General features: G+C 29.9%; 1 protein-coding gene across 15 annotated transcripts in view; it reads left to right on the top strand.

The window, feature by feature from the left end:
* Positions 1-22,241, top strand: part of cpo (RNA-binding protein) — a 371,924-nt gene that overhangs the window by 15,015 nt on the left and 334,668 nt on the right. The gene's annotated exons all lie outside the window — the stretch shown is intronic.

Genomic DNA, 22,241 nt, shown 5'->3' with positions numbered 1-22,241 from the left:
AAATCACTACAGTACACCCATACCTCGCTTTACGGCCTAGATACGTTCCACGAAACTTGGCCGCAAAGCGGAAAGCCGTATAACGAATCAATTATTCTAATACAAATTCATACAAATTCAATGGGATCAGTTCCAAATTTGTTAAATATGTAACATGGTTTATCATTTAAAATGCATTTTATCTTTTTATTTCATTTAAATGAAAAATACATACATAACAAGTACATACATTTGTATATAAAATAAACACAGACTCCAAAAACCAACAACAATTCATAAACAAAAATGAAACAACTTCATGTTACATAAAATATGTGTATGTATACATACATAATTTTTTTTTAAAATGGCTTTTATCTGAAGACGATGAATAAATGGTAACCTGCAGATCACTGTCGTCATCATTTTTCGCTGGTAAGGATGGGCCTGGCTTAAAAAAATTGTCCAACGTTGTTTGTCTTGCCGTCTTGTCCATTTCGTTCTTCAGTGATTTATAACAGCTAATGGCTGAGTTAATTCCTCGAGAAACTTTAGCGCTACGTTCGACGTCAGGATCGTTTTCAAGGAGGATGTTTATTCCTTGTTCGAAATATGAAAAAGCTTTTGACAATTTTTTTGATGTTAGCAGTTTGAATAGAACAGGCTCTGTCTCTTCATCAAATGCCTGTTCTGCTTGCAACTGAATGAGTTCCTTATATGAAAGGGGTTCCCTATCAGCTTCAAGTAGATCAAGCACATTACGTTCGTTCAAACCTTCAAAGCCGAGATCATGTGCTAGATCCAAATGTTTTGCCTAATTTCAGGAGCGCAATTAACTTCTGCATCAGTACTTTTTACATATTCTGGCCATATTTTTCCCCAAACATGGTTCATTATTGTTAATTTTAATTCCTTCCATGATTCACTGATGCTGTCAACAGCATCCTTGATGTTATACTTTTTCCAAAATGTTTTAATTGAAGATTTACCATCGGTTTCCCTTATAAGTTGTCGGAAAGTTCGGCGTAGGTAATATGCTTTATAATTGGCTTTTGCACCCTGATCCATTGGTTGGATCAGAGCTGTTGTATTTTTCGGAAGGTACTCAATCATGACTTCTTCAGATAGTTCGGATAAATTAGTAGGATGATATAAAATTAGCAAAGCCTTGTTGCTTATGTTATTGTCTCGCAAATATTTTTTCACTTCTGTGCAAAAGTGATTTTTGAACCAATCCTCTAAAGTAGCTTTAGTCATCCAAGCTTTCTTGTTGGATCTCCATATGACGGATAATTGATTTTTATTTAGTCCTTTAAGAGACCTTGGATTTTCGGACAAATATATTAAAAGTGGTTTTAGCTTAAAATCACCCGCGTCATTTGCACCAAGTAGCAAAGTTAATCGTTCTTTAGACACCTTATAACCAGGCGCAGATTTTTCGGTTTTTGAAATGTACGTGCAATCAGGCATTCGCTTCCAATAAAGCCCTATTTCGTCTACGTTAAACACTTGTTCAGGCTTATGATCACCTCTTTCAATAATTCCCTTTAACATGTTGGGATATTCCTTAGATGCGGCCTCATTGTCGCTAGCTGCTTGACCTTTCATTTTAAAATTATGCAAATTAAATCTATTTTTAAATTTTTAAAAAAATAGACATCGAAAAAAAGTTTTTTTGCCGTTATAGCGAAACATTTTAGGCCGTAAATCGAAAACGTGCCTTAATTGAAGAGGGCCGTTATAGCGAAAGGCCGTATAAAGAGCGGCCGTATAGCGAGGTATGGGTGTATTTAATCGACTGCTGTACTCATCATCTTTACATCACCAAAGTTTTCGATAAGGTTTCAAAGATCCTTACAATACGCTAGTTCGTAGCTAGGGTTTGCAATACAGTTAGTACCGAGTTTTTACGTTAAGAACAGTATTAAATTAAAAATTATTTTTATTATTTAAAAAAAATATAAATACAAGCTTGGACTTAATAATGGGGCACCCCAATAAATGTGGTATATACTAAAAAATAGTGACAGTATAAATAAAAAACTGTCGTTTAAAGTGTTTATTTTAAGACTATTTTAAATATTTAGTAGGCTTACCCTTAGCTTTAATTACAGCAGCAACACTTTTTGGCGTACTGCCAACGGACGAAAACAATTTTCTTCATTCCATCTTAATTTTTTTTAGTGTGGTCTGCTTGGAAATATTTTACAGTAGGAATCCATTAAAGGAAGTATTCATACTTCCATGCAACCCCAGACCATAACGCTTCCGTCAACATATTTGACTATAGGTACATATCCGACTCTTCTACGCACATGTACTACACCAGGGATCGCAAAAAATATGATTATTTTAAAAAATAATTACTTCAGAAGTTTTTGAATAAATATTTTTTTTATTATTTTTTTTTATATTAAACAATTCAAGTTTAAAATAACGTTAACGTTGGATTCATCGGACCATTTCGCCCAATATTCAGATGTCCAATCTCGGTAGGTTCAAGCCCACTCCAACCTTCGAGTATTATTTATTGTTGAAGTTATTTATGAACCGTTAAATGTGATATATAGTTAAAATTTATTATGGATCTGTTACACGTGCTAAATCTTATTGCTTAGTATTTAAAAAAATAAAAATATATCAACATGTTATATAATCATCTATCGGCTATATACATATAAACAATATAATGATAATATGATTTACATATACTGTTGTATGCAATTCATTAATTTAGTTAAAATAATTCAATAAATTAAACCAATTAATAGAAGTTGATACTCGAATTAGCTGTGTTATTAAAATAAATATTATTATTTATTTAACAGATTTCATCAGATATAAGCAATATTTGAAAGCAATGGACTTGTCTAAATAGTTTACTTCTGTTCTTATTACTGAGTGGTTTGATGATATATTCACTTTATTGGTAGCTATAACTTATACAGTTCAACTTGAGAATATTTTTTTTTATAAACAAATTTGAATATCTTGCTTTTAAATGATACACGATAATTGATTAATGGCTTTTAAACAATAAACTTAACGTAAACATAACGGATCATGTTACTTCCAGTAATGAGCATTGAATGCCATAAATGCCCTTTCATTACTAATTATTCTGATAGTAGTATGCATTGTTTACGAGTGAATCACTCTGAAGAATTCCACGTATGATTCAATAATCATGCATTAAACATTAGAGTAGTATAGATAAATTATTAAAATTAAAACCTTATATTTGATGCAATTCGTATTTTTTTCTATTAATTAGGATATTTATTTTTTCTCTCAATAATATTTGATACATGTTTTGAATTAGGTATTAAAGTAAAAGAGCCTAATATCAGTCAAACACTCGATTGTGTATATTGCTCATTGCTGGCATGGAAAGAAACAATCTATATAGGATTCGATATTGGAAGTGTAATTGAGTAGAGTTCAAAGGACACCTATAACGTTAAATGATTTCACTTTGAAAGGACACTCGACGACAAGGAGTCGAAGCGTCTCTATCCAATTTCATTTTTGCTTTTCATTTAATTTTACTCAGACTTTATTTCTAAATTCCTGTGCGAATAATTCCTTTGTGAAATAAATATATATTAAATTATATTTTATTGCCGTAAAATAAAGGCAATAAAAAAGAGAAACTACAATTTTATCTTTATCGTCGATCCGTTCGCTTATTTGCCTCCGTTTGTTTTATCCGACTGTTTCAAGACTTTTCCTCTTACATATGGGTAGGAGATAAAAAACCGCACACGGGTACCATTGTTTGTCCTTGCATTCCCGGATATCCTGATTCCGAGTCCCTACACCCCGTCCTGTGGCGTATCCCGAACCCCCTTGTCCAGAATCACGTAATTTTCCGGTCAGCTGGCGTAGGTTTCCACCAGGGACATTTTCTTCCACGCGATGCTGGAATGTAGCCAATAAAATATCAATATATTATCTTTTACGCCGAGGATCGCCCAGCCATAAATCGGACACCGTGTGTGATAAAAATGCTCTTAATAGTGACTGGAATGGGGAAATTGGTTTAAAAGTACACAAAAAGCTGCTAAAAATTTAATTTTAACCATTATAATACTACTCCTTAATTGTTATATTATCTCGGTTTGTTGCTAAGAATGTGCCATATGCTTAGGAACAATAAGAGTCATATTTAGATTTCTATTAACGTGTTAAATCATTTGTGCAATGGATCTGTTTCATAAAGCTTTAGTCAACTCGTGGCGACTCGAAGTAATGGCCTGATTGAAGCATATCTAACGATCGAAATCGAGAGGCTGCTTATTTTATTTACTTTTAATTGTGGATTTATTGTGAGTTATATTATTGGCAAACTTGCGGCTAAACTTCAATAAAGTTCAATTAATATTTTTAAATTTAAGCGGAGCTAGAATAACTGTTTTTATTTTATAAAATTGTTTTGTGCTTACATTACTTTGAAATGACGTAAAACCTGCAACGGTGTGATTTGTAGGACTTCACTACCTTTTTGAAATAACGGGTTTTACTTGAAATCTGGTCTGATTTTACAAAACTGTCGTTTATATTAAAACAACGTGTTCCCTTGTTATCTTAAATATGCCAGGCCACATAAATATTATTTTAAAGTTTTTTTTTGTATTGGAAAGAAATTTTTAGCGTTATTCTATTGAAGACCTATTTTTTGTTAAAAATGTATTAAATATAATTAAATATTATTTTATTAGTTAGGTTTGTTGATTTTAGGTAGATATAGTATTCGAATTGTAAATATATTTGTGATTAATTCATTAATATTAATATTGAATAAGTGCAGTGCAAAATCTCTTATCGATAGTAGTTAAATACAATATGTGAACGTTAGCTTTAATAAGGTCATTCCGCGTTATCTTATCGTTAATATTATTATTAGATCACGAACACATTTTCATATAACCAATTTATTTTATGCACTCTTGTATATCGTATGGCACGCGTTATACTAAATTTTCTTCACGTTTCGATTTTGCATTCATACTCGTACGTGATACGTTTCACGTTTAAGAAGGAAAAAAAATATATAACGCCCGCTTTACGCGATATAAACCTGTTATTTCCTTTTTAGATTTTATTTATCCTTCGTTCGCATTTACATGGCTGGTAAAAGAATCGATAACGTATTTACGTCCAGACTGATAAAACCCCAAAATTTCCATGCAATAATACAAATCGGATCGCTGTACCCAGATTTCGGCGCGTGTATGCTTAGGACTTGTTTGTTTTAACGGCTCGGTTAAATATCTGTAACTGATAATGTTTACTGAGCGAAATGTGTGCGTGATACTTCTTTTGTGAACTCCGGTTGAATTTTCTTTTAATTAATGTAATGTAATGAAATAAGGAAAATATTCATAATTTAAAAATAATATCAAACAAGTCCGCAAAGTTGGAAAGGGCGAAATAAACATGGAAATGTTTGAATAGGGCACTTGGGGAAAATGTTTGCGCTTGAAAATTTTTCCAAACCCCCTTTTGTGCATATAAAATATTAACAGCCGTAAAGTCAACAGAGCGTTTTTCAAATCAATCATTCTCCAAATGTTGTTAGGTCCGCCACGCCCGATTCTGGTTCCAGTCGTCCTCAAACTTGGGCGCCCATCCCTCGCAAACAGTCTAGATTGATAGCTGAGCGTCAGTCACGTCTAATTAATGGTCACCCCCAACGGGTTCATTTGAATAATCGCTAATTTCTTTTATGTTAAAAAATCGCGATTAAAAGTTTTTTATTTGGTGGCAAATTAGCCGAATTTTGTGACAGTAAATGTAATGGAAATTTCATATATACATACATATAATGGAAATAAAATAAGCACTCGAAGTGTATACAATATAAATTATATAATATGTGTACATTTATTTCAGCATTATTAATTATAGTTACAACTTCTCCACTACATTTATTTTTTCTCCTTAGTTGAATATATAGTTATAATTTTTTTATAGACTGAAAAAACGTTGACGTAAATAATTAAATAGCGTCAAATAAAAACACGTGAAAAACTAAACTAGACCAATGCATTTAATAAAGTACACAAACAGATCATTTATTAATTATTAAAAAACATAAAACATGTTATATTATTAAATAACATAGATTAAAAATTCATGCGTAAAAGATTAGAACATTCAAAAAGATTTTTTAATATTATGGCCAAGGATATTTTCGGGTTGTAAGGCGAAAGGTGTGTGACTTTGTAGCCTAATAGTCGCTGGAAAGCTAAAAACAGTTTATTTTATAAACATATACGCTGCTATCAGGCGGTGAAGTTGAAATGGCAGGTCTTAGAAGTCAGTATCTTCCTTGGAGTGTCGAGTTGTATTATTGTCGGCTGTGATTTTTATGTAGCAGCTAGGATGTACGCTGAGTAGAATGCCTTGTCTAGTGCGCGTCCTTTTACACTGAGAGTAGTTTTTTTCTCGAGATTAGGTGACAAAATGTCCATATTTTACAGCAGCTATTAAGTTACGAGATCACTTTTACATTATGTTGTAAATATATTGTGTGTGTCTCCATTTTTCGTTTGTTCAAATGTGGTCGTTACAAATTATGCAGATGGTTTAAAACACTACAATATTTTAATCAATTATATAATAATTTACCTTAAATACTTCACTATTACATATGCTAATTTTAGTTAATATAGTTTAAGCACCCATACTTATATTATGTAGTCAAAACTATTTATGTTTTCTATTATATTCAAATTACTTACAGTATAAACGTGTGTGGCCCGCCTAAACAAAACTAAGCTATTGATTTTTTCCGTCCGAATATCGCAGTTTCGTGTTGCTTATGAAAACACACTTTCTAGTCAATATATGTATATACATATATACATAAAATACAATACCCAGAAAATCGGTACGAAAGCTTGTGTTTTTATTTACGTGTACCGTAAAATATTATAGAAGTAAACGACATGTCAGGGGTGCTAGTACGTATCAACTAATCCGTCGAATTTACTGTCAATAAATTTTTCATCGCGCCGGATATCCGCTGGTAGACAAAAAAAGAACTTCCTGTCGAGCCGACGATAAATTAGAGCCTGTCAAAGTTTGCGAAAGTAAAAAAGACACCAGACTCGATTGAAACAGCCGCATAATGTACCTAGATTCTTTTGCCGGATTTTGTGGGGCCTTTTTAATTGAGATTTTTTCCTTGGGAAATTAGTGATTATTCAAATGAGTCCATTTGGGGGAGGGTGACCATTAATTAGATTAGACTGTGCTAAGCCACCAGTCTATTGAGGGAAGTTTGATAGCTTTTTTATGAGTTGGTCAGTCCATAAAATCTGCGTATTTACATATTATATTCTGATGTTATGAAATGACAGTTAATCATTAGATATTGTTAAGCATTAACGTAAATATAGGCTTTTTAATAACTTGTATTGATAACAGTACAAACCACACACATTTTTGAGTAGTAAATATGTCATTTCTTCAAAAAATAATAAATAGAGTATGTCGTAAAATGATTTTAAAGCAGACATATTCAGGACGAGTTGTTAAAAATAATAATTTAAGACATGTTTTTGTAAAAGATAAGGTGTTTTTTTATAAGCGTTTCAGTGCAATTATATCCGAATACATTTTTACAAGTAGATATATTTTTTAATAGCGAAAATATAATTTAACTGATAGGCGCTAGGAAAATTATATAATTTTAAAACCATCGATGGTTTTTGAACTCATAAGATTAATTAATTTAGGTTCAGATTATTTTATTTTAAATATTTAAGTATTTTGTAAAACTTTGTGATGTCACAATGTAAAACTCTGATTATGTGAAAAACGTACTATAATACCAGTTTGTAAAAAAATATAATTTTAATGATAATGAGCTGTAATTTGTAAATCTATTGTTTGATACATATCAATTGTAACATATATAGCAAATAGGTCAGTAATGGTCACACAAATATGTGATATTAAATGTTCTCCCTTAAAAGCTCATAATTTTATAAAATAAAACATCTTGCTCTAATATCACTATCATCAATTACTTTAAAAAGTGGTTTCTACATAAACCATCAGTTAAGTATTAGTTTCAGTTCGATTTTCGCGTACCAGGTTTTGTCTTTGGTATACATATATATACTAACATGTACAAGAAACAAGTTAGAACATTGAAATTGAAATAAGAAAATACTGGTGATTAATTTGGTTCTTTATTTATTTTTAATTAACTTCTTTGTTAAAAATGAAGTTACGAAGCCAGAAGCTTAGCCCTAGAGAAAACCATCTTGCATCCGTAGTTTAGGAATTAAATATGTAAATTTCAAACTGTGGGACTGTACCCGAACTTATGTTTTGCTTGACTTCCTACCTGAGCTGTCGTTATTGACACTTGCGGTATCACTATATTTGTTAAAGGTATGATAGAATAGGCAACGGTTGTATGTGCCTTCGAGAGCAGCGGCGTTCGAAGGCACAAAAGCTTAGCTTGCACCTCAAGAAGTTCTCCACCTTAAGTGATACAAAAAGGCAAGTCCTGGCAATTGTTTCCTTGAGAAATCAATTAAACCAAAACGTATAATAAAGGCTAGGAAAGCTCTATGACCGGTCACGAGCTGTGTTCCGAAATCCCGTCAAAATTCTGCTCGTCTCGTTTTGGTACCATCTCTCCTTTGTTTGACCTGCACGTGGGTTCACTGATCCGGGGGAGAATATATGTCCTTTCCGGTTATATCTGAGATGAAAGACTACAGACATATGAATGTAGGTCATAACAGTTTAGTATAGACTAAGCCGTGATGTCAATAGGTTCGTCACCAGTGAGCATTAGTAGTGCCATCCTTGTGTAGATCGAAACAATGCCATACGTTTGATAATCTGGGGTTTTTATAGGATGTTCTATGTTACGGAATAGTATTGTAAGAATGTTAGTAATGTAAAGAATACTTTAAATTGTTTGAAATGCTTGTGTGATTTAGGGTTATTTTAAAAACGAAATATTTAACTATAGATGTAACGTGTTTAAACGATAGTCTCTACTCAAAAACTACAACAAACAATAAATTAACATAAATCTATTATAGCACCTTAACTATAATTATTTATTTTTGCTGTCGGTCGTAAACTTTGATAAATTACTGCATTTTTTATCATGTAGCTCGGTAGCAAAATTATCAGGGCGGGTACCGTGAAAAAAAACGGTAAACCGTAATTATCAAAACACCTGTTAAAACAACATTTGCATAACGTTGATTCATTCGAAAAAAATAATATAGGGTAGAGAATTCTGCCTTTTGCTTTGAATAATGCCTTATTTTTTGGTGAAAGCAAAATGAAAAAAATACTATTTTCGGGAATTACACGACGAAGCAGCCTCGGGTTATATTCCAGGGATTTCCATGAAAACGAATCTGAAAAGTCCAAGTTTCACGGTAAACACTGAGCAAAATAGCTATGAATACGAAATAGCTGTCGTTTGGTCTGTTTACATACGCTACCAGCATAAACCGGTTAAGTGAGAGGGCGGAAAGAGCGCTGTTTGTTTGTGCCGACCAAGGGCTGATCAGAGATAGTCAACATTTGGCAGTGAACGCGAAATACGTAGGCGTCAATCCATATAGTGTACCTCGTAGGAGGTCTTGCTATTAATTCACGATTTGATTAAATTTGTATCGATCGATATTTTAGAGCAATATCCGACGGTTTAGAGTCACTGCAAGCGTGTTGATATAAGGGCAAGTTGACGAGCGGTGAATTATCGGGCATACATTAACGCGTCTCGATAGGGGCTTAATCGATGCGGTGATTCTCCTATTATTTAGATTTGAGGTTGAAAGCTCACCTTAAACTTTATATTAAAAATTACGGTTTACAATTTAGCAATATTTTACCAGTAGTAAGTGTTACCTTCATTAGTAGGCATAGTCTTGAAATCATTTTTATGCAATAATTACTCGTGGTTCCAACACTGCTATAATTCGTTTTTTATTTAAACCAGATTTTTATTTATTTTATTTTATTAATTTATTTAGCTTAATATCTAATCTTTACATCTAACAAATTTAGTAAACATATATAAAAATATATAAAAAATACATAACAGAAAGAAAAAATAAAAATATACAATAATAAAGACTTAATATTATAATTTATTTCTATATGTACGAAGGTGTTTTTTTATTCCATTTATGAAACCCGTTATATTTTTGCTGTTTCGGATTTCTCTTGGAAGACTATTATATAAATCAAAACCTCCGTACATAATTCCCCTAGCCGTACTCGTTTTCTTATACTTAATTATCTTTAAATTTTCTCTATTTCTAGTATTATATTTATGTACATCTTTATTTCTTATTAAATACTTATTAAAATATTCTGGTAACATATTATTTTCTAACTTATATATAAATACTAAAACATTCATACTCAATATTTCTTGAACATTAAACCATTCTAATCTATCAATCATACTTTTACAATTAGTTAATCTATTTTTATTTAAGATTTCTCTCATTGCCCTATTTTGTAATTTTTGCAACATTTGTTTGTCTAATTTATTTAACATATTTAATAGTGTTGCACAATAATTAAAATGGGGCAATATTATACTATTGTAAATTTTTTTTTTGTATTTATACTTAATATATTTCTTAATCTAGATAATAAACCTATTTTTCTACTAATTTTTTTTTGATATGTAATTACAATGTTCTTTAAAATTTAATTTTGTATCAACAATTACTCCTAAATATTTTATATTATTCACTATTTCTATACTAGAGTTATTTATTACTATTTTGGTACTATTATCTAACACATTTTTATAATTAATAAACATACATTTAGTTTTATTCTCATTTAATTTAAGTACATTATTCTTTAACCATATTTCTAATATCGTCCTTTTTTCTTTGTGACCAAGTGTCACCTTTTTCATAATACTGGTTCAAGATAGCTTTGGCGAATTGCATATAAGGATGCATTGCTTCTTTGCCACACTTCGAAATGTACTTACGTCTAAAGAGAAACGGCCTAGATTGCTCGATAAGTCAGTGAATCTAGCGACAATATTAAGGTATCCTTTACAAGTAAACAGTAGTATTTCGGTGTTACTTATGGGTGATAAACCATTTAGGATGGATGTGAAATATTTATAAATAATAACACGATTACTTGGTCACGAGATCTTTCACAGATTGATCTCGTTTTTCGGTTGTTAGAGTGACTTTTAAAACTGTACAGGTGGTTTAAACCCCCACTCCAATAGTACATCAAATTTTTAATTGTATTTATAGCTCAAATAACCATTTAATTATTAGTCCTACCATCTGTTTGTCTTTTCCAATTTTCTTATATGTATATTACATTGATACGCAAAATTAGATTATTATTTGCCGCTGTCCGTCACGTGTGTGCAAACGTGTGCGTACCGCTTAACCGTGTATCAAGGCCAGAGCTTACCGTAGTCGCAGCATTTCGCCTAATTACTGTTAAACAGTGACGACAAACGATGCGGAATTTGCGCGAAACAATGGGCGCTGATAGTCGTCGTTAAACGGCGCGTTATACGAGAAAACGAGACGGCAAAGTCGTAAAATATTTAACGACCCGACGATCAAAGGAAGAGAGAGAGCGCCGCGCCGCGCCGCGAGGAAAATAGAAAATGTGTGATCTCGTTTCAATTATTTTGGAATCGACCAATTATCGGCAGTGTGGAATGCGCGATTTACGAGCGACGTCTGTGAAATTTCGCTGAAGAAATAAGCACCCGTTCCCTAGTAGCGTCGGTTGTCGTGCGCAATTTAGAGCTCTCGTTACGTCGTGTTGCGGGATAACCTTCGCGATTGATTGTGCACAGATGTAATCTCCGCGACTCTGCGGACCATGAATAATAATCCGTCATTATCGATGAATGATTGAAACTGAAAACTCTCAAAGTCGATGCGATGCGTCATATTTGATTGCAGTCCTCGTTCTCACGAGTCGTCAATTGTTTGATTATTTATTTTTTGTAGTGTGCCTGGAGGAAGCTAGAAACAATAATATATGTGCGGTTCATTCGAAATGATACATTTGAAGTATCATAGATTGAGAATCACTGCAGCTCTGCGGTCACTATCATGTCCTGGCCTTCATGTCAGCGGTGTTCATTTTTTGGTCAAAGTTTTCTTACTTTGTTATTTTTTAATATATGTATTGTGCAACAAGTAAGATTCTGGACGTCGATCTGGACCAGGAGATGCAAAATGCCAGGAGATGGTCTTAAGTCAGAATTCTTTAAGCGTCAATATAAGTTGATAGGCTCTTAAAGATATGACGCCTTGAACTCAAAGGTTCAAGTATAAAATATGTATCTTAGAATGTCTTATATGAGTTCTTAGACGTGTCTGAAGGAAAATCATGAGAAAAACTTATTATTGATTGCCTTCCCGTATTTATATCCATGGCCCTTTCATGTATTGATTTTGCTCTCCGCATTTTCAATTACAGAAGAATAGCGAGTTTTTTTAATAAACTAGCGTTGGCTGCTGGAGCACATAAAAAAATATCGTTTCAAGGGCAATTCTGAATGCATGCGTTATCCTTTTTTTTCAAAGGTTTCCCACTTTGTTGTCGCACTTAATTTTATCACAAGCTGAATCAGCTTTTTATGATTTAATAGCATGAGTTAATTCCTCCAACTGTAAATCAAAGAATGACTCAATTAATGAATCCGACAATTACATATATTATATAATAAAATAGTTTAGCACACACTTTATAACTCCAACAATCACATTTTTTTCTATATTATGGTCACTTTTTGCTTCATAACGGTAATGAATTAAAGTAGCGGTTTTCACTTTCGCCCAAAAATATGTACTAAAGAAACTCTAATTTGATACCACCACGCGAATAAGGCGTAGTAAATTATTCTAGTATGTCTATGAATAACAGTGTACCAATATTCTGTTCTATTTTTAATATACACGATTCAAAAATTACAATTGCATTATACATTAATGAGAGAAGGATTAACTTTTAATTCGCATCCAAAGATATGATCTTTATCACTTTTTTTTATGTATTCCTAAATAAATACAGTGTCAAAATTTCTTAAGTAAAAAGTTGATAAAAAACTTGAAACTTAGTTGATTTTAGAAATTATGTGTTTGTTTGAAAATTATGTTCAAAATAAAAGGGTTATGTTTGGTATATGATAAGCAAACCATAATTAAGTAATAAAAATATAAGAGTTATAGTGATACAAAATAATGATAAACTAGGTTTATTTAATGACTAAAAAATATATTTATTGCATTCTAAACATTGATAAGAAATAAAAATAAATAAAAAATACTACAATGTGAAGTTATTAGTAAAAAACAGCAGCTGTAAAATTACCAAAAAACAATAATATAATCGACAAAAAAATCTTATATACACAAAAAATCAGCTTGCATTGTTTTTTGATATCAATAAAAATATTTTGAATAAAAATTGTACTTATGAAGTATTTAAACTAGAATTTTCAAATACTAAAATATTTTCAAATATATTCGTAAAGTTATGAAGAATTGAAAAATGTAGTTTAATATTGAATACAAGTTCATACACACATAATTATGTGTTATAAAAAAATAATAAAGAATATAATAACTATATTTCTTATACAAGTACAAGGTCATTAAGTGTCTTAAGCTATAAATTAAAAGAAAGCCCAAATTATTTCATATGTAATTAAAATATATGAATCAAAAAGTCTTGAATTTAAAAAAAACATTATTTATATTGCCTTAAAAAAAATATCAGCTATTGCGAAAGTAAGTAATTTTGGTAAAAACCCAGGTATTAAATCTATATAAAAATATTATATTAATGCTTAGACAAAGTGTTACATGGGTTTGTTGGCATTTTTCCTTCCGTCAGAAAAAAATAATTGGAATATTATATACGTATGAAATAAATTCCAATCTAGAATATTCACTTCTAAAACTCACACCCCTTAATTAAATTTTATCATACGTAGCCCACGCGTTTCTCCCCCATATACAATATTTTTTATTTAACTTCCAAATCACGAAACACACGCCAACTGCAGTGGTACTACGTAAAAAGCTTATACAGCCGAATACACTATGCTTACGGTTGCAACTACCACGCTTGTCGCTGAATTTCACCTGGATCGACCAGTGGCAATTCATATTTTTTAACATTATATCGAAAAGCTACCGTCTGCTGTTTATTTTGCTGCCAAATAATAATGAAAAGCAAACTCAAAATCAGCGCTTTTGCCCCTAATGGACACACATAGTGGAGTAGACTTGGATACTTTTGACAAACAGTCGTTTGCTTTTTATTTTAATATTTGTTTGTATTTTTTTTGTGTACAAAACGGTTTTAATTACCCGTTTAAAATCACGTGGACTCATTATTGGCAAATAAATAAATGGTTAAATGAAAAAAACTGTCGTTTTATGTTTATTTAAACGAATTTATAATTAGATATGGTGTTTTACCAGTGTAATGCAGAGTAAATAAATAAAATAAACTCTGGATAATGCTGAGGAGAAAAAGCACCGATAATCCAAATTTTTTTTTTAAATATATTTAATATATTTATAATAAAGATTTTAATTATTTTATTTAATAAGAAAATCTGTGATTTTAATTTGCTTTTAAGAATGTCTCAATAATTTTAGAATATTAGTACTATTTTCTTTAGGGCTATTATGTCGTTATATTTAAATCCTTCTTGGTTTTTATACATAGTTCAGTTTTATTATAAGTCAGTGCCGTCTTGTAATAAAACTGAATTGTTAATATATTCTTCATTTGTATTCTCACTATCACTTTCTACTCCTTCTGTTTGACTGAAAATATAAAATATATCTGCATCATATAAGCATTGAAAACCTGAATCATTTTAATCGCGATCAAATTTTTCATCTATGATTGCCCGATCATCATTTTCAGAGTATTTAAAATTTTTAATGAATCGGCTTATTCCAGATGTATGTCTTTCCTTACTCTGTTAATATATTTATACGTTAATAAAGACTTTCTCAGTCTTATTAATATGTATATTTCTACTTTAGAAAGAATCATTCTCTATGATCCAACAAGTTAAATTAAAATACATAAAGTAGAGTTTCTCTATAAAGCCACCGAATATAATATACCATCTTGAATTGGCTTTTGCAATTGGCAAATTTAACTGTTTATTTCTCTCGAGGATAGGATCTCAATGGGAAAGTTTATGCAAACAAACCGCCAACTTCTAAAAGAGGACACAATCACGCAAATAATCTCAATATCTGTCTCAAATTGCCAATACGAATTGACCGAAGATTAATCCAAGCTATCCGAGATTAATACTAACGTTATTGGAAATAGACTGTTTTTTTATTATTAAAATATACTCAACTGTAAATCGCATTAATTAAGCGTAGCTAGAACGTTATCGTCATCGCCGTTAGTAATAATTGAGTTAAACTCGACCGGGCGTTCATGATTGGTTGATTCCTGCTCGTTATATGAGTTAATTATAAAATGTTTGCTCGAAATTTCGAGTCATTCACTACAATTTTACATAAATTCGAAATATTTCATGCTGATAAATTACATCATGCTTTAACTGATATTTTAATTTTTAACTGTGATTAAACGACGCGGTTAAAGCGCTGCAAGTGACGTGTTAAATCGCATGCGAACTTTCATCATCATTAGTCTAAAAATATGACTTTAATAAGTCAATTAACGCTGGAAACCGTTTAGAAATTAATTGAATATGCCTTGTCGCTTAATATTAATCGCACAATAAGACATAATTCACAGTAATACGAATAAGTGTAAATGACGTTTATTACATACTATACAAGTATTAAACATTCATGTGAAAATTGTCGTTTAATTATATTATAATTATTGAAAAATATATATATTTAAAAATACTGTACGACGCAAATAGCATTTATATTAAAAATATTTTTTTTTATTAAATTTATATAAAATATAAAAAAATACAATAAAATCTTGTATAACGTTGCGCAATGATCTTATGATTATGACTAATAAAGATGTAACGATCTCTATAGTATATAATTAACCATGTTCCATAGATATCATAATTACGAATCAAGCGGAAAATCAGTACATTTATAATAAAAAATTGTGTCGTGAAATATAAAACTAGCTTTATGTATTGATTTCATACATAATTTTAATTTAAAAAAAATTAATTTTCATAATTTACGTACATACAAACTATTTGTATTTTTATTTAAAAAATATGCAGCGAAAATAATAGCCCTAATTAAGCATTTCTGCCCTTTTCCTTGTTATACGATGCTTTCGAACATAACCTTTTGAAGCAATGAAAAATGTGTAGTAAACCGTGATAGAAACTTACGTACCTACTATAATTATTTGTTTGATTATAACCATACTAAGCTTTTTTAAACTACTAAATTATTATAGATAAATTGATTAAATTACTTAAATATAAGTAGAACAATTCAAAGAAAAAAAGACAGGATAAAAATGTGGAAAATGTAACAATGCATTTTTTTTATAGCCATAGTGCTAGTTGACTTAAATGTTAAAAAGCATATGACAAAAAATAATATTTGATATTTAGTATTAATTATAATAATATTTCACTATTCTACTACTTTGTCCCTTTGTACTTATATGATTAATTTCCTAATATGGAAAAATATTTTCACAAAATAATAGATTTTTTTTTATAAATAACATATTATATTTATTATTTTTTTATTCACTAAGAAAAAATAATATTGCTATTAAAATAAATAGGCATTCTGTCATACTTAAGTCAAACTATATTACATTATATATAAAATAGCTCTACAAGCTAACAGGTATTTTATTAAAACGACACACATTATTCTTGTTAATAAAAATAAATATTTCTCTATTCTACCTATTACATTATATATTATTTAATTTGTTTCTAATGTATGTTTTAAGGGTCTTCGCTGTAGGGATTAAGAAAATACTTTTACAAACTTCAGTATGTCCTATTAAAAAAACATTTTATTATATCCACTGAGAAAAAATAAATATTTTAGTTAAAATATATACATATATATTTTATTACACTTAAGTTCAACAATTATGTATTGTGTATAAAATAGCTATACAAATTAGCAGTTATTTAATACAACACGATTTTAGTTAGCGCTTATTCTCGATAATAAAAATAAATATTTCTCTATACTACTTATCATATTAAATATTCTTTAATTTGTTCCTGATAATTGTATGTTTCAAAGGTTTTCAACGTGAGGATAATTAAAATATATTGCTATAAGTTGAAATAGATAACTATTTATATATATCCTTTAATTTGTTTAGCCACCTAAAGAAAAAACAACTCTAATGAATTTAACATATATCTACAATATAATTGCCAGTTATTTTATAAACATATTGTTAGTTATCTTACTAAATAACATTGTACTAGGATTTCCTTAATGTGTTTTTTTATAAAAGCAACAAATTTAATTATTGTTTTCTACTTTTTGATCAACTGTGCTAAAGCTACTTTGCCTTTATAGACTATTTAGCTTTATATTTGCCTTTCTCTATTCTCACCATACAGGACCTTTATTAAGTTATGACACTTATCATTCTTTTAAAAAATATCTTAAGACCATTTGACTGAAAGTTATTGACATTAGTATATAAAATGCGACCCAATGAGTTGTATCTAGGATCGACTTATAAAAAGTTCTCATGGTACCTATTTTTTTTTAAAGTGATTTTATAAAAAAAAAATCTTAAAAGCTTTAGATTGTTCAGTGTATTTTTTAGATATACGTATGTACTAGAACAAAATTAACCTAAGTGTTTTTTTTTATTCTATCATCGCTATGAGATCAGAATTATTGCTCATTATAAAACTGTAATATTGATTGCTCATAAGCGGATAAATATTTTTAATTAAATCGAGCTGGGTCTGTTTGTTTGTAAGCTGTAATTTATACCACTAATCTTCAGACTAATTACAGTTTCATATCTTACTACTAATTTAGTAGTTGTTGATTGTGTTTACATGGTAGTAAATGCCTTGTGCTGTTTACAGGATAGTAAATGCATCAAGCATTGGGCTAACGCCTGACATATTACATCAAAATATTTATAAACAAAAATAATAAATATAATATAATATGTAAAACTCTTACTAATCACATTTACATCATTTACATCGTCGTCTTCAAAGAAGATTTAGAATGGTAAAGAATTACCCTTGATTTCTAAGTACCCCATACTCTGCAGTTTTGATTTTACAAACACCTTTTTTATAATTGAAATCTATCGAAGCTATGCAAATTAAATAAAACTTGAAATATTTATTTAAGTAATCCAGGAAAGGGGAATTATAGGGTTTGCAATATTTAACATTGAAATGAAAACTACCCCTGCTGGTCAGCGCTCTTATTAATTTTCCGCCGCTGGTTTGCGCCCGGGCGTTAAATGGCCGAATCGATGATTCGTCCGATGCGCTTAATTGCATTTCGCTACGGTTAAATAAAGCGAGGATCGGTTTTTGTTTATTGTCGCATACAAAAATGTGTCCTGCGGTCGTTCATTTCGGATTTCGCGGAACGAAATGATCGCTTACGGTCAATCGGACGCGTTGCGTTTGTGCAAACCATAAATTAATACCACCATCGTTCACTATCGCAATTTCAATGTGAATGAGCAAAAATACGTTTAAACCACTGTTATAACGACGTACACATATAATGTGGTAAATATAAATAATTAAACATTTTCGGAAAATGTATAGCATTAATCACAATATTTATTACCCTGTTTCTACTTCTTTTAAAAAAAGATCATATGCAAGATCTTTTTCTCAAATCTGCGAATTTGCAACCTAAATATTTACATTACTTAACTCGTTCAATTTATTAATATATTATACAAAACACACCGATACAAAACGCCAAATTTAAGATTGATTACATTTTTTTTTACACTTTAAAAATTTATATCAGATGTTTTCAACTTTCGTCCCAAATCCTATCTAAGGCAATTTTATGATATTTTTGTGTTTTAAAGTTTATAAATTTTAACCACCCAGAGGTGCAAATTCTTTCGTTAGCCGTATCTAAAATTCAGATTGGAATCAAATCGATTCAATTACTTGCTGCCTGAAGATGATTGGCCGAATCCAATTAGGGTTTCACGGGAAACATGCATACTTATAAAGTACCGTCGTCATTATAAATTTATTGTAGAGCAAATAAATAAATAAATAGGACACTGCTATGTATTTGTAAATATTTTCTAAAAACTCTTATTTGTGATCTTAAGCAGTCAAATTAATATTGGTAATTTATTACGATATTTTCAAATTTATTTACTTTATCTATCATTTGAGGCAAACGCATGTCTAAAATATATATAAATATCTGTTTTAAAATTAGGATCTTTTTTATTAAGTTAATTTTTTATGAATAAGATGTTAAGAACTGTACAATAAAAACTATTTCAAATACCTACAGGCAAAAAGCTTGAATATCAGCAAAGGCTAATTATTATATACATCACTGTAATCACTACATATTTTGTCCTTTATAAAGTGATGAATCTCTGATTTCAATAAAACTTTTAACGAAGGTATTTAAAAATATTTAGAAGTGGTTTCACTGTATGGAAAGATTTTTTGTTACATATTCTGTTTTATAATTAGTATAGATTTTTTAATCGTAAACATCTTTTTGATTTAAATTTTGAAACCATTTTGCTACAATTTGACTGTTTCAATAAATTGCAAAAGCATTTAAAATTACGTTGCAAGAGTAGACTCGCTTGAATTTTACTATATAAACGCAAGTAACTTATTAAACTATACAGTGCATCTATCGATCGCTTGTCTATGCTATATAGCATATTATAGACTATGTGGTTTTATCTCTATATATTTTTTATTATTAAAATTACCCTTTTTGGCAATGATGGCCAACTGCCGCGAGCCGATCCGACCGAGTCGAAGCGAAATTAAAAAAGTGCTTCCCCCAGTGCGAGCAAGAGAGACCCATACACCTGCGACATTATCGGAAACAAAGAGAAAGAGACGGAGCCATGCCAAACACCTGCCCGACACCTGGCTCACAGTGAACGCAGATAACGATATCATGCGACTGTGTTATTATTAAACTTGTACGTATGGCCGTATAGTAGTAGGCTCCGGTATAATATCGAAGGGAAAAAACAGGCAGCGGATTAGACTTCAAACAATAATCGACAATATTTATGCACGACCAGAGGCTTTCAAATAGTTTTGTTGTTGAAGTGAAGATTTGTCAGAGCTAATGCTAGCTATATTATCGTGTTATTTTCTCTTTGCAAACAATAAAGATCGAGCGTGGATTTGTTTGTTTCAAGATAACCGAGATCCGTGTTATTTGGGTGTCGATTCTGGTGAAAATCCGCGTTGTGTTTGTTCTACGTGTTTGTGTGTAATATAATATACAGCGAGCATAGCAAACCCTTTTTGACAAGTGTGCAAATTATATGCAGAGTCCTTTATATTCAAATTTACACATATGTCTTTATTTTTTTAAATAATTTACACGCGCAAAATAAACATAAAAATATTAGACATTATTTTATTAAAATATCAAGAAACGCTTTGCCGCCATTGCGAACAGTAACATTAGTAATACAATTTATTCTTAAAATACACATTTAAACATATAGCAAAAAAATAAATATAATTATAATTGCAACATATACATATTATTAAATATTTTATTAAATCCAATTAAAATGCAAAATACATATTTGTGTTAATCAAAAAAGTCCTAATATTTTTTTACAATATATTATTCTATACATTTTATGTTTAGATATGATTTAATTTTGCTTCGAGCGCGTTCGTTGAATACTAAAATTTAATTATTGTTATCGAATTACCTTTGATACAGTATTATACAATTATATGCAAACGGTTGGTTTGGTTTGCTTAATTTAAAACTGAAAGCAATTATTGAACACAATTTAAAATTGATTATATAATACATTGAAATAATATAAAGCAAATATTGAATTGTAAACACAAACACAAACTGATATTTATATTCTACGATAATGAGAGATTCGCGTTTCTAGACAAATCTTTTACTAGAAATACTACTTTATCCAATGTTAGGGTGCACTTTTCTCATCGATTTTCTCTACTCGGTACCGTGCAAAATTCAATTTTAACGAATGAATAGGTTTTCCGGCAATAAATTCGGTCCAATCAGTGCGGATGTGGGTGGGTGCATTAACAAATCAGCACCCATACGTATGTATGTAACTCTATAGCGAATGTCCACTTAGTTTATAACGATCTTTTAGATAAGAGTTAGATAATTTATTATATATAATATAAGAGAGATGCACTTTGCAACCTTATTTTTTGTACCTAATTATTTAAACAGTAATTGTAAATATTTATAAAATTATATTATAGAGCTTCTTCTTTGTTATCATGTTGAACGTATTGTGTGCGTTTATTACACGTATACTTCACTTATAATTCACAGTAACTTTTTATCAATAATTATTAGTTTCTGCGAATTTTATTTGTTTGAAACTTATGTTGTGATTTTTAATTTAAAGTGTTTTTTTAATGTAGTTTTTCTTTCACTTTATAATGAGGTAAGGTACATTCTCGATTATCCGAGCTAATGCTGGGGAGGAAGTGCACATATAATAAAAAACTGATAATTTAAACTATACATTTATATTTGGTTTAAAAATAAGTATATTTACAATTCAGATAACCATTTTTTTATTTATTAATTAAATCTGTGATTATTTTAAGAATTTCTCAAAAATTTTTAAATATCATTTCGTTTTTTTTTAAACTTATTTTATAGTTATATTCGACTCACATTTAGTCGATGTAGTCTAGTAAAGTTTCAACATACGTTAGTGCCGTCTTGTGATCCAATACATTTATTTTCACGTTAGTGGTAATCTTTTTCTATAACAAAATAAGTGTTAGTGACTTTACTTTTGATCAAGAATGTGTTATTCCATAAAAGCATCCATTCTTTATCCATTTTGTTTTTATTTTTAGTTTAATAGTTATACAAATAATTTTAATGAATTTTTATTTTAACAGGTAGTGGTTTTATCTATTTTTGAATATTTAATAAATTAATTTACACAGTTTACCTTTATTTTAAATACTTATAGTTGCTTATATATAAAAAACTTTTTTCTTAAAGATCTGTTTATGGCAGTATCTCTAGGAAAAAACTTTA

Source organism: Plectrocnemia conspersa, unplaced genomic scaffold, assembly GCF_051122295.1.
Source record: "Plectrocnemia conspersa isolate PC_06_02 unplaced genomic scaffold, ASM5112229v1 ptg000013l, whole genome shotgun sequence".
In the NCBI taxonomy this organism is placed as follows: domain Eukaryota; kingdom Metazoa; phylum Arthropoda; class Insecta; order Trichoptera; family Polycentropodidae; genus Plectrocnemia; species Plectrocnemia conspersa.
This window is presented reverse-complemented; position numbering and strand designations above follow the sequence as displayed.